This window comes from Aegilops tauschii, chromosome 2 (genome assembly GCF_002575655.3).
Source record: "Aegilops tauschii subsp. strangulata cultivar AL8/78 chromosome 2, Aet v6.0, whole genome shotgun sequence".
NCBI classification, from domain to species: domain Eukaryota; kingdom Viridiplantae; phylum Streptophyta; class Magnoliopsida; order Poales; family Poaceae; genus Aegilops; species Aegilops tauschii.
Genome location: NC_053036.3, coordinates 144,593,063 through 144,602,956, shown reverse-complemented (window position 1 = coordinate 144,602,956; position 9,894 = coordinate 144,593,063). Strand labels below are relative to the sequence as shown.

The window sequence follows — 9,894 nt, the reverse complement described above, 5'->3', positions numbered from 1 at the left end:
GTTTGACTGATGGCGATCCGGGAAGCTTCTTCCTTCCTCCTCTCCCCACCTCGTCGTGCTGAATGGTTATATATAAGGTATTGTTCCGTTCCGACGCATGTTTCTGACGACCCGGCGGTGTTCTCCGGTGTCTCGTTACGTTTGCCAAATCGGGCACGATGGAACTGTCAACTGCGGGCGGAGGAGAGAGGGGTCGCAGCTCTGTTTTGACCCTTACCCTTGCCTTGTACGGGGTAGTTGTTGTCTATGTTGGACCGACGTAAAGCTTCTGTTCTCCATCGTTAATCATTTGATTGATCACGAAAGCAAAATGGGACTAGGTTACGTCAGCGAACTAGCAAAATTGTATTGTAGACGCTCACTCGTATCCGGAAGAACCTGGTCAAATCATGGCCATTCTTTTGACCTTCCCTCTTGTGTTAAACCTTCCCTGGCTGCTTTCCGATGAGACCAACTGCAGCTCTCCTACGTGCGTTCAAGGATCCGAGGTGCGACGCTCTGAGACTCACGTAGATTCTATCCGCTCGCCTGCTTTCCCACTGTCAATTCTGCAAAAAATATCGGACCACGCGAACCACCCGCACTACATGAGCCATAAATAAACGAAAGTCTCAGCGAAAAGCACGGTAAACACGTGGTTTTGAGACACTGGAAGCCTGCCTGACGTCACAGCGTTACTTTTTTTTTAAACTAGGCAAAAGACTTGTCATTTTCATTAATTAAGAAGAAGGTTTAGACATAAGCCGTAGAGCGGCAAAAAAAGAAAAGGACTACTCTCGCGACATTAGAGTACTCAGGTGCCTGGCTCCAGCCAGCGCCCAAAGATAGGCTTCCTCTTTGATCTTGGCAACGACACGGAAATCGCGGTAGCCGTGTTGCGGAAGACTCTAGCGTTTCACTCCTTCAAATTTCCCACGAGACAAGCATCATCACGGAGACAATCGCCTTCTTGATGTAGCCACCCGAGTTGATCATTTTTAGCCGCCAATCATGAACAGAGACCTCATGTCGCCAAGTCATCGGTGAGTGACCGTGCATGCCTAGCCAAGCGACGACCTCATTCCAAACGCGGACGATGAATCTACAATGAAATAGGAGATGAGCAGCGGACTCCTGAACCTGCTTACACATGGGGCAAAGGACGCAATTTGGTCATCCCGGTCGCTGCAAACAATTGTCCGTCCACACTCAGTTTTGAACGATCAACCAAGCAAATAATGTGCACTTAGGCGGAGCCCAAGTCTTCCAAATTGTGGTAGAGGTTGGACTGAGAACTTGGCCCGCGAGTTGTGCCTTATAAGTTGTGGCCGCCGAATATTTACCACTGGAAGTGAATTTCCAAGATATTGTGTCCTTCCTGTCCAAGTTGAAAGTAACATCATGGAGCATCTCCCAAAGTGCAGCGAACTCCTGGATACTCAAGGTGAGGCCCTTACTAGTATCAATCTGCCTGATCTAGAAGTTGTTGTCCAGGGCCTTGCTGACCAGGCACGCCTTCTTTTTAGATATCTCAAATATCTTGGGCGCGACATCTCTGGGTCGGAGACCATGAAGCCATGAAGATTTCCAGAATTTAGCCTTTTTACGGTCACCAATAGTCACCGTCGTGAAAGTGATCCTTGTCGCCGTCACTACAAGGTGTTTCCATGCTGGACCAAGTCTTGGGAGGGTCGGCCCACTAGAACCACAACCAGCAGAGTCCAAGCGCACTTTTGACTTGCTCCAGTTCATTTTACCGGGCTTCTACATACAAATTTGACAATTTTGACCTCTGAATGAAATTATTTCACAGAATAAACTGTCCCTAAAAGAATTTTACTCAACTGACCTTTTTGAGTGGCGCCCGACACGAAGGCGCCACACTACACTGTGCAACGCCTGACTGATAGGCGCTACACGTCTGGCCAGCGTCGCATCCCGAACTGCCTAAAAATTACTAAGTCAATGTGCAGCGCCTAAGAGCCCGGATATGACGATGGCTAGGCCTGCAACGCCTGACAGTCAGACTGTGCAGCGCCTTCGTGTCGGGCGCCACTCAAAAAGGTTAGCCGAGTGAAATTTTTCTAGGAACAGTTCATTTTGTGAAATGATTTCATCCTGTATTATCAAATTGCCGCTTCTACCGGATACCGCAACTTATAATCGAACTAGTCAGCGCATCAAACATGGTTTCCAGCAAAAAATTACAACAACAGACCCCTTGGGTGGATCCAAGTTCAACCTTCTTTTGAAATGCAACCAAGGGTTGGTTGGGATTTGAGAGGGATAGAATTATTCAACCAGGTTTAATATGGTCATATTGTATAGAAAAGATGCAACTACCCACTGCACGGTGGAAGTGCAGGGCAGGGCAAAGACAAAACAATGTCGAGCAATCAAAACTCGACCACTTACGGCACCAACAAGACAAATCACACAGCAAGACAGGAGGAATATTTATAGCAAAACAATGTCTTCGTTGCAAAAACTGCAGGAGTAAGAGACTACTACAGTAATACACAATATTTATACGAGTTCATTCACCACGCTGAATATTAAAAGCAGGCACTAGACTTCGGAACCCTAGATGCATAATAACAGACATCCGACACTACACAACGACTGAATATATAGAAGCGCAATGCGACAACTAAACATAACGAGCTTTTAGTCCGGTTAACGTCTTGACATGTTACTTCCATGATGATGATGGTATCTCAATCATCTCGTCATGAACTCCTTCGGCATAGTTCGAGGCTGGCCCATGCCCATCAATCCCTGGATCTGAAACCAAGGGGAGGAACAGTCAGACCAACCAAATATATTGCGAAACAAGAAAAATGTAAGCTTTATGGTCAAGATGAGACGTGCATACATACAGCCGCCTTTGAAGTGTTCTTGCGTAAGTAGAGCGAAACCGAGCTGTGGCGTCCTTCCATGGGCCAGCACAATCATTTGGTTAGCTGATTGCTAATCAGAGTCTTCATACAAACCTTCATCGTCTGAGACCTCGTCAAAAGACCGCATATCTAGCTGATAGCGCAGCAGACCACCAATGCCACCGAATCCTCTGCAGAATTGTGATCCCTCTTGCGACTTGTTAGTGACGAACTCGAGCGCGCAGCCGAACTTCTTGTATTCATTAGCAAACCACTCCAACAAAGATATTTTTTCCTGAACTTCCAACTCGGCATTGGTCTCACTATCGCGGAAATTGCTCTGATCCGCTTCCTGCTCCTTGTTCAAATGTTTGACAATGACTTCCCCAGAGACACTGTGCTTCAGCGAATATCTGTTGATATCAAGATTCTCCCATACTATCAGAGTCTCAACAGCACCCATCTCAAGAGCCTTTAGAGTGTCATCAACACCAAAGACATATTTCCCAGTATCTTGACTGATCTCTTCAAAGTACTTGCCAATTAACTTCTTCTCCTATATGAACTTCACATTTGCTAGAATCTCAGCTGACAACTCAACAGCTTGGTTGAAACCATTCTCACCGCCATAAGAAACATCAACCACATTAAGTATCTTGGCTTGAAGTCTCTGGTCAAACATATCAGATTGGCTCAGCTCTGTCTTGAAATCAGCAGAACCAGCAAGAATCAGTCCAGAAACGTTAGGCTGACTTGTAGCTGGATTGATAAAAAAACTGAGTAGCAAGCTCAGCAGTTTTTCGGACATAGTTATGACGTTTTTCCATCCGAAGACGAGCAAAACGTAGAGCCGAATGCCCTCCTTTACCATGCTTCTTTGGGAGATCAACAGTAAATTTGTGAAGCACCTCACGTGTATTTCCACTTAGTGTGCCAAAAAGTGTACCATTACCATCCATAACAATGAAGCCAAACTTGTCATCAGATTCCAACAACTCATTTAAAGCCTCAGTGTGGAACTTGTTATCACAAAGGTAAAGTGAGACATTTATAGGCTTGAATGGCTCAAAATCAATAGTAACTTTCTTTTCCTTTCCATCATCAGTAACAATGGTTCCAGTGTAGAGAACCAAACCATTGGGAGGAACTCTGTTGTAAAGCTTCAGCCTCTGTTGAGCTGAGGTGATGGCACCCAAAACTGATTGACGATTGACTCTACTCTTGATGTTTGAAGCAGTACCATACTCGTCGCCTAACATCTTCGCCACTCGAGAAACCTGATCATGTGGAGGCATAATAAGGGAGATCATGCTTGTGCCATTGCCTCTAGCAGACTCCAGTGCCTTGATTAGCTTTTTAATCTTCCAGATTTCAATGTTCCTATCAGTTTCCTGGCTCTCAGACATCTTGATAGAGCCCGGCTGAGACTAGTTCACCTGTAGACAGCCAAAAAGACACACCAACAGAAATATGAGGGACCTGGGAAAAAAAACTTCCATGGGCCCAGTTCCCCAATAGAAACAATTGTTCAACTAAATGAAATAAGAGAGTTCGTAAAATATTCAGTGCAGATGTTGTAGATATTTATATTTTATTGCTAGCCCAAGTTGAGTTTTCAATACCCCAACTTTGCCAGCAAGGTCCAAATTATAGTATAAATAAGAAACGACAGTCACAAACACTTACTTACATTACATTGATCAAAGATAGTAGTCAGCAAAACTAATTTACAGGAAACATCATAAATACAGCACACAGGGAATGAAGCAAAACTAATTTACTGGAACCAGCATAATTGAGACATAGCATGAAGTGAACGAAGCAGCAAAGTGAGAGAAAACAATTTCCCACAACAAATTTGAAAAGCATAATAATACTGTTTTCGGTACCAATTGTGAACTGTGACATACTAATATGTGTGTGAACAGAGTTGAGAGTTCCATTTTCAGATACTTGAAAAGATTATGCAGCCAACATATATAACAATTAAGCATATATACTAAAGTTATTGGACGGATGCACAGAGTTCAGCAAAGCATATGATAACTGAATTCCTTCTATATTTGGGAAGAAAGTTCAACCAGCTAGATAATTCCCCATAATAACTGAAGAACATACAGAACCAAACACGGTTGAGATCTGAAAAGTCCTCCAGTAATGAAACTATGATGATACCAAGGTAGAACATACAACTACAAGTATGAAATAAATGAAGAGCAATCCTAGGATAATCTAGAAAAAATTGCTGCAGAACACAACAGTTAACAAATCTAAACAGTAGCAGTCATGTGTTAGACAACACAGTGTACGGAAAGACTTAACACATGGACTGCAAGCTTATATTTTATGACCTAGTGGTTTATAATGCAAATCATAGATCTGCTCAAGTAATATGGCATATAGAAAGACTTAAGGTCATTGCAAATCCGTTGACCTACTTAATACTTGCACTCTATAGAATGAAGCTTAGGTCAGCTTACCATAGAATATTCCTTTAAATTATAAGTTATGATATTCCACAAGTAGACAATATGACTTGACAATCTTCCTAGCACATAAACCCTCGGTTCAATCCACAATCATCTTTAAGAAAGTATTAATTAGGTTAGAGCTATTAAGGTATACAAACTCGAGAGTTGCCTCAGGTAGAGTTAAGGACGTCAAAAACGTTACAACCCAATAGCCTAAATGATAACGCCAACACGTGTGGCACTTATCAACACGCCCACACGCACTCGATGCAGTTCGATCCATTTGCACGAATTTTGAAGCAGTTGCCATCTGGGTGGAGAGCCACGTGAGCACCCAACGTCGTGTGTATGTTATCAGTTAGTGCCACACGTGTGGGCGCTCCTCGCTCGAACGGCACACAGGACGCTCGCCCGAACGTGTGGGCGAAACTGCTCTTCGCCCACACGACGCTCACACGGTGATAGACGGCAACTACTGGTGTGCATATGTGGCAACTAGTTAATCACACATGGCAACTATGTTTGATCATACATGGCAACATGGTTTGACCACACGTGGCAACTAGTTAATCACACACGGCAACTATGGTTTGATCACACATGGCAATTACTGTTATTTAGACATGGCAACTATAGTTAACCCGAACGAAAACCCAAAAAAAACAGAGAAGTTGCCATGCTTTACACTAAAGTTGCTATCCCAGGGTAACTAAAGTTGCCATCCCAGGGTAACTAAAGTTGCCATCAAAAAATGTCATGGCGGAATTGCTTCGTGCCACACGTGCGGAGTGAGGGTGAGTAGTTGTTGTTGGTTCGGCATGTGGCACGAAGTAGCTGCGCCCGTACGTGTGGTCAGTTCTAATATTCGCCCACACAAAGTCGTGTGGGCTGTTTCCTGGGTACGACCACACGACTCGTGTGGTCGGGTGTCCATTGTGCCACGCGTGTGGCAGTTATCGGCGTCCATTAGTAGATGTCATGGTTTTCTTCATGTTTATTCTAGAACTCTCTTTCTCTTCATATGCAGATTAGGACAAGGACTCGGGAACAAGGAGAACCCTTGCGTTTCTTTCTAATCAAACAGTGGATAACGAGTCACAATTTAACTTGCAGTGTAACTGTGCAACCAAGAGTGAATCCTGGAGTGAGGAGCTCGGTCAGTAAGGTGTGGAGACGAGGATAAGAGCAGATCCTCCGTGGGCACGAAAGACGGACGTGTGTGGATTGGGGAGAACTCGGATGGATTCCATATAAGGTAAGCAATGGTCTTGATGTGCTGAAATCCACTGGTAGAGTTCAAGATAGCTCCAGGGAATCCTCACCCAAGCTATTGCAACAACAAACTATGAAGTTTTAGAAAGCTGAAGCATTATAAGTTGGCATGCATACAAAAAGAAACACAAACAATTTGGATGCACCAAAAAGCAAGATGAGCAGGTCCTACTCGTTAGTAAAATTGCACACTAATTAACATTGTGGGCACTAACAGGAAGACCCACCGGATAAGTGGAATCGAAATAAACGTTTAGTACTCTGCCCCAATATCCTAACTCTTCTTCCGTACATCCAAACGGATCAATCCGTGCACTCAGCACGCAATCTCAAAAGAGAACACGGATCGATCGCCTTGCACCGAAGAACTCGCGGATGAAAACCCCAGAAAATCGCAGAGGAAACATCCCGCCAGCGCGCTCGCCTCGCACAGATCCCGAAAATCGCAAGACAGCACAATCACCGCGTGGGCTACAGAAGCATCGGTAGACGAAACCCCCCCGGAAATCAACGAATAACAGGACGCAAATCGGACCAAACACGTCGCACCACGAGAACTATGGATTCAGCACCAAATCTAGAGAGATCGGGTTAGGGTTCGTTACCTGGGAGAAGGGGTTGGGACGGAGGGAGGGGAGGGGAGGGGAGTGCCGACTTCACGCGGGTGGCTTGGCTGGGTGGGGAATCCTCTCCTCTGGCTGTCGGCTGCTTGGGAATATAGAGCGATAATAGTTTCCACTGTGTTATTATACCACCTGGTGAGAGAGCTCGGCATGGCCCGCCGCAGCCAGCCAGCTCGCGGTCAGATGGGCCGTCCAGCCCATCCTGGGAGGCCCGTTTCTTGTCAGCCTGGATTCTAAACCTGCTGGGCCAGTGGCTGGTTAACTTCTCGTCTCACGGGCCTAAGACATCTAAGGTCATGTCTCCGCACTGCATGTGCCCCACTCGTCATTGTCTCAAAAAAAATGCCTCACTATCGTAATTTGAGAGTTTTGTTTTATAGTTTCATTTATTCAAACATTTTATCTCTTAACCGTGCAACCAAATGCCAGAGCATTAGCACCATTTGATTCCTCGCGTTGAGATATTCAAAACTAGATCCAACATTAATAAGTTTCGACGAACTATTTTTCCCAGAAAAAACATAAAGGAAAAAAACGAGCCCGAGAAATTTTATTGCCTATCGCGAAAGTAAATCTGTATCTTCACGAAAAGCACTTTTATACCTCTCGCGAAAGCAAATCCGTGCCTTTATGAAAAGCGAATGCGTACCTCTCACGAATACAAAAAAAATACGTGTTTTCCCTTTTCGTCTCTCGTGAAATCAAAACTGCTCCACAACAAGCAAATTTATGCCTCCCGAAAAAGAAAGAAAAACACGTTCTTTCTTTTCGAGAGACACAACTATGCCTCTCGCGGAAACAAACATGTGCCTCCACGAGAATCGAATCTCTGCCTCTCGTGGAAGCAAAAAAACGTGCTTTTTCTCTTTCTGACATGCACAACTATGCCTCAAGCAAAAAAAGTACTTTTTTCGTGCAAAAACAATCGACATTTCTCTGGTCCAAAATCTTAGGAAAACGGGACGAAAGCCAAAAATCCAAAAAAAACTCAACTAAAGCCCGAAAACACGTATAGAAAATTTTAAAAGAAAACCTGAGGGAGCGCCCCCGCACACGACATGTGGCGGTGGCTGAGAGAGCGCGCCTCCCAAAAGTGGTACCCCGCAGTTAGTTGCTCTCGGCTACGTGCCGCTTATTGTGACGCCAAGGCACGGCTCGCTTGCAGCGAACATGAACTGGGTCAGCCCAGTAACCGTAAGCCACGCCACGCTTTTCTTCACATTTTTTTTCTTTTTATTAAAAAATTATATTTCAAAACATTCTAAATATATACATATAAATATTACAAAAACACTTTACATAATTTTTTTAAAAAGTTAATAATATATGAGAAAAATATTCATCTTGTATTTTCAAAATGTTAATCTTGTATTTGAAACATATTACACATTTATAAACAAATCTGGTATATACTAAAAAATACATAAATGTTAATCATGTGTACCAAAAATGTTAATTTTGTGTATGAAAAATGTTTGTTACAATTAAATAATGTCACATTTCAAAAAATAATACGTGACATTTAAAAATTGTTTACACAATGTGAATAAATATTTTTGTAGTTCGAAACATGTTTTGTATATTTAAAAAATGTATGTCACATATAAAAATATTCACATATTTCAAAAATGTATTTGTAACATTTTCGAAAAAAATAAATTTTCCAAAACTGTTTGAACCATAAAACAAAGTTTTTGTCATTCAAAAAATGTTTCACATGTACTGAGAAACTGTTTACCACGTACTAGAAAAATATATTCAAAACTTGTTTTGATGAAAATACTATATATGTATTTGAAAATGTTAAATGATTATACAATTCTTTTACATAATATACGAAAAATGTAAAATGTGCATGACAAAGTAGACATGTGTTGCAAAAACAAAAACAAAAAAACGACAGTGAATCAAAAAGAAATACGACGAAACAAAAAATCTAAAAAACAAAGAAGGAAACAAAAAAGAACAAAGTATAAAGAAGAAGAAATAAAAAATGATGTATATCGTTGCAAAAACAAGGAAACCCGAACACATAATGAGGGGGGGGGGGGGGGGGGGGGGGAATCTTACAAAACCGACGAAAAAACAAAGAAACCCGTAAAAGGACAACATGAAAAAAAAACAGACTGATCAATTGAGCACAGTGATCAGATGCGGCGCGAGCGAAGCCGTCGAGCGACACAGCTGATGTGCCGGCCAGCTACTTGTCGCTCGTAGGTGATTCCTGTTAGAAATCAGTATATGCGACACATAGTTGTCGTGGTAAGAGCATCTCCAATAGATGGTTTAAAATTTGGCGGTCCAAAACCGGAGATGAAAATTTTGGATCGCCAAAAAATGCGTTTTGGAGCTCCGAAAAAAACTCAACTCCAACAGATGGTCCAAATTTGCAACTCCAATAGATGGTCCAAAATAAAGATGTAAAAATATGAAAACGGCCGCGCGGCTGCTGCCAGCCACTGTTCAGCCGCGGTTTTGCATTGAAATGGCAACTAAAATTTGAGAGATAAAGTGCATCATCATCATAGTTTCAATCAAAAGTACATCACCATCATAATATCAAATTCGTCTATCAAAAGAGCATCGTCTCAATCAAAGTTTTTCGCCCTAGAAATTGAAATGCACATGAATATTACTCATGCGGGTCATCAACACAACCGGTGTTTTGAA

The 9,894-nt window shown here is 42.8% G+C and overlaps 1 pseudogene; it reads right to left on the bottom strand.

Moving 5' to 3' along the window:
* Positions 1 to 2,411: 2,411 nt before the first annotated feature.
* On the bottom strand, positions 2,412 to 7,309 carry LOC109784092 (eukaryotic peptide chain release factor subunit 1-3-like; annotated as a pseudogene).
* Between the last annotated feature and the right edge of the window lie 2,585 nt (positions 7,310 to 9,894).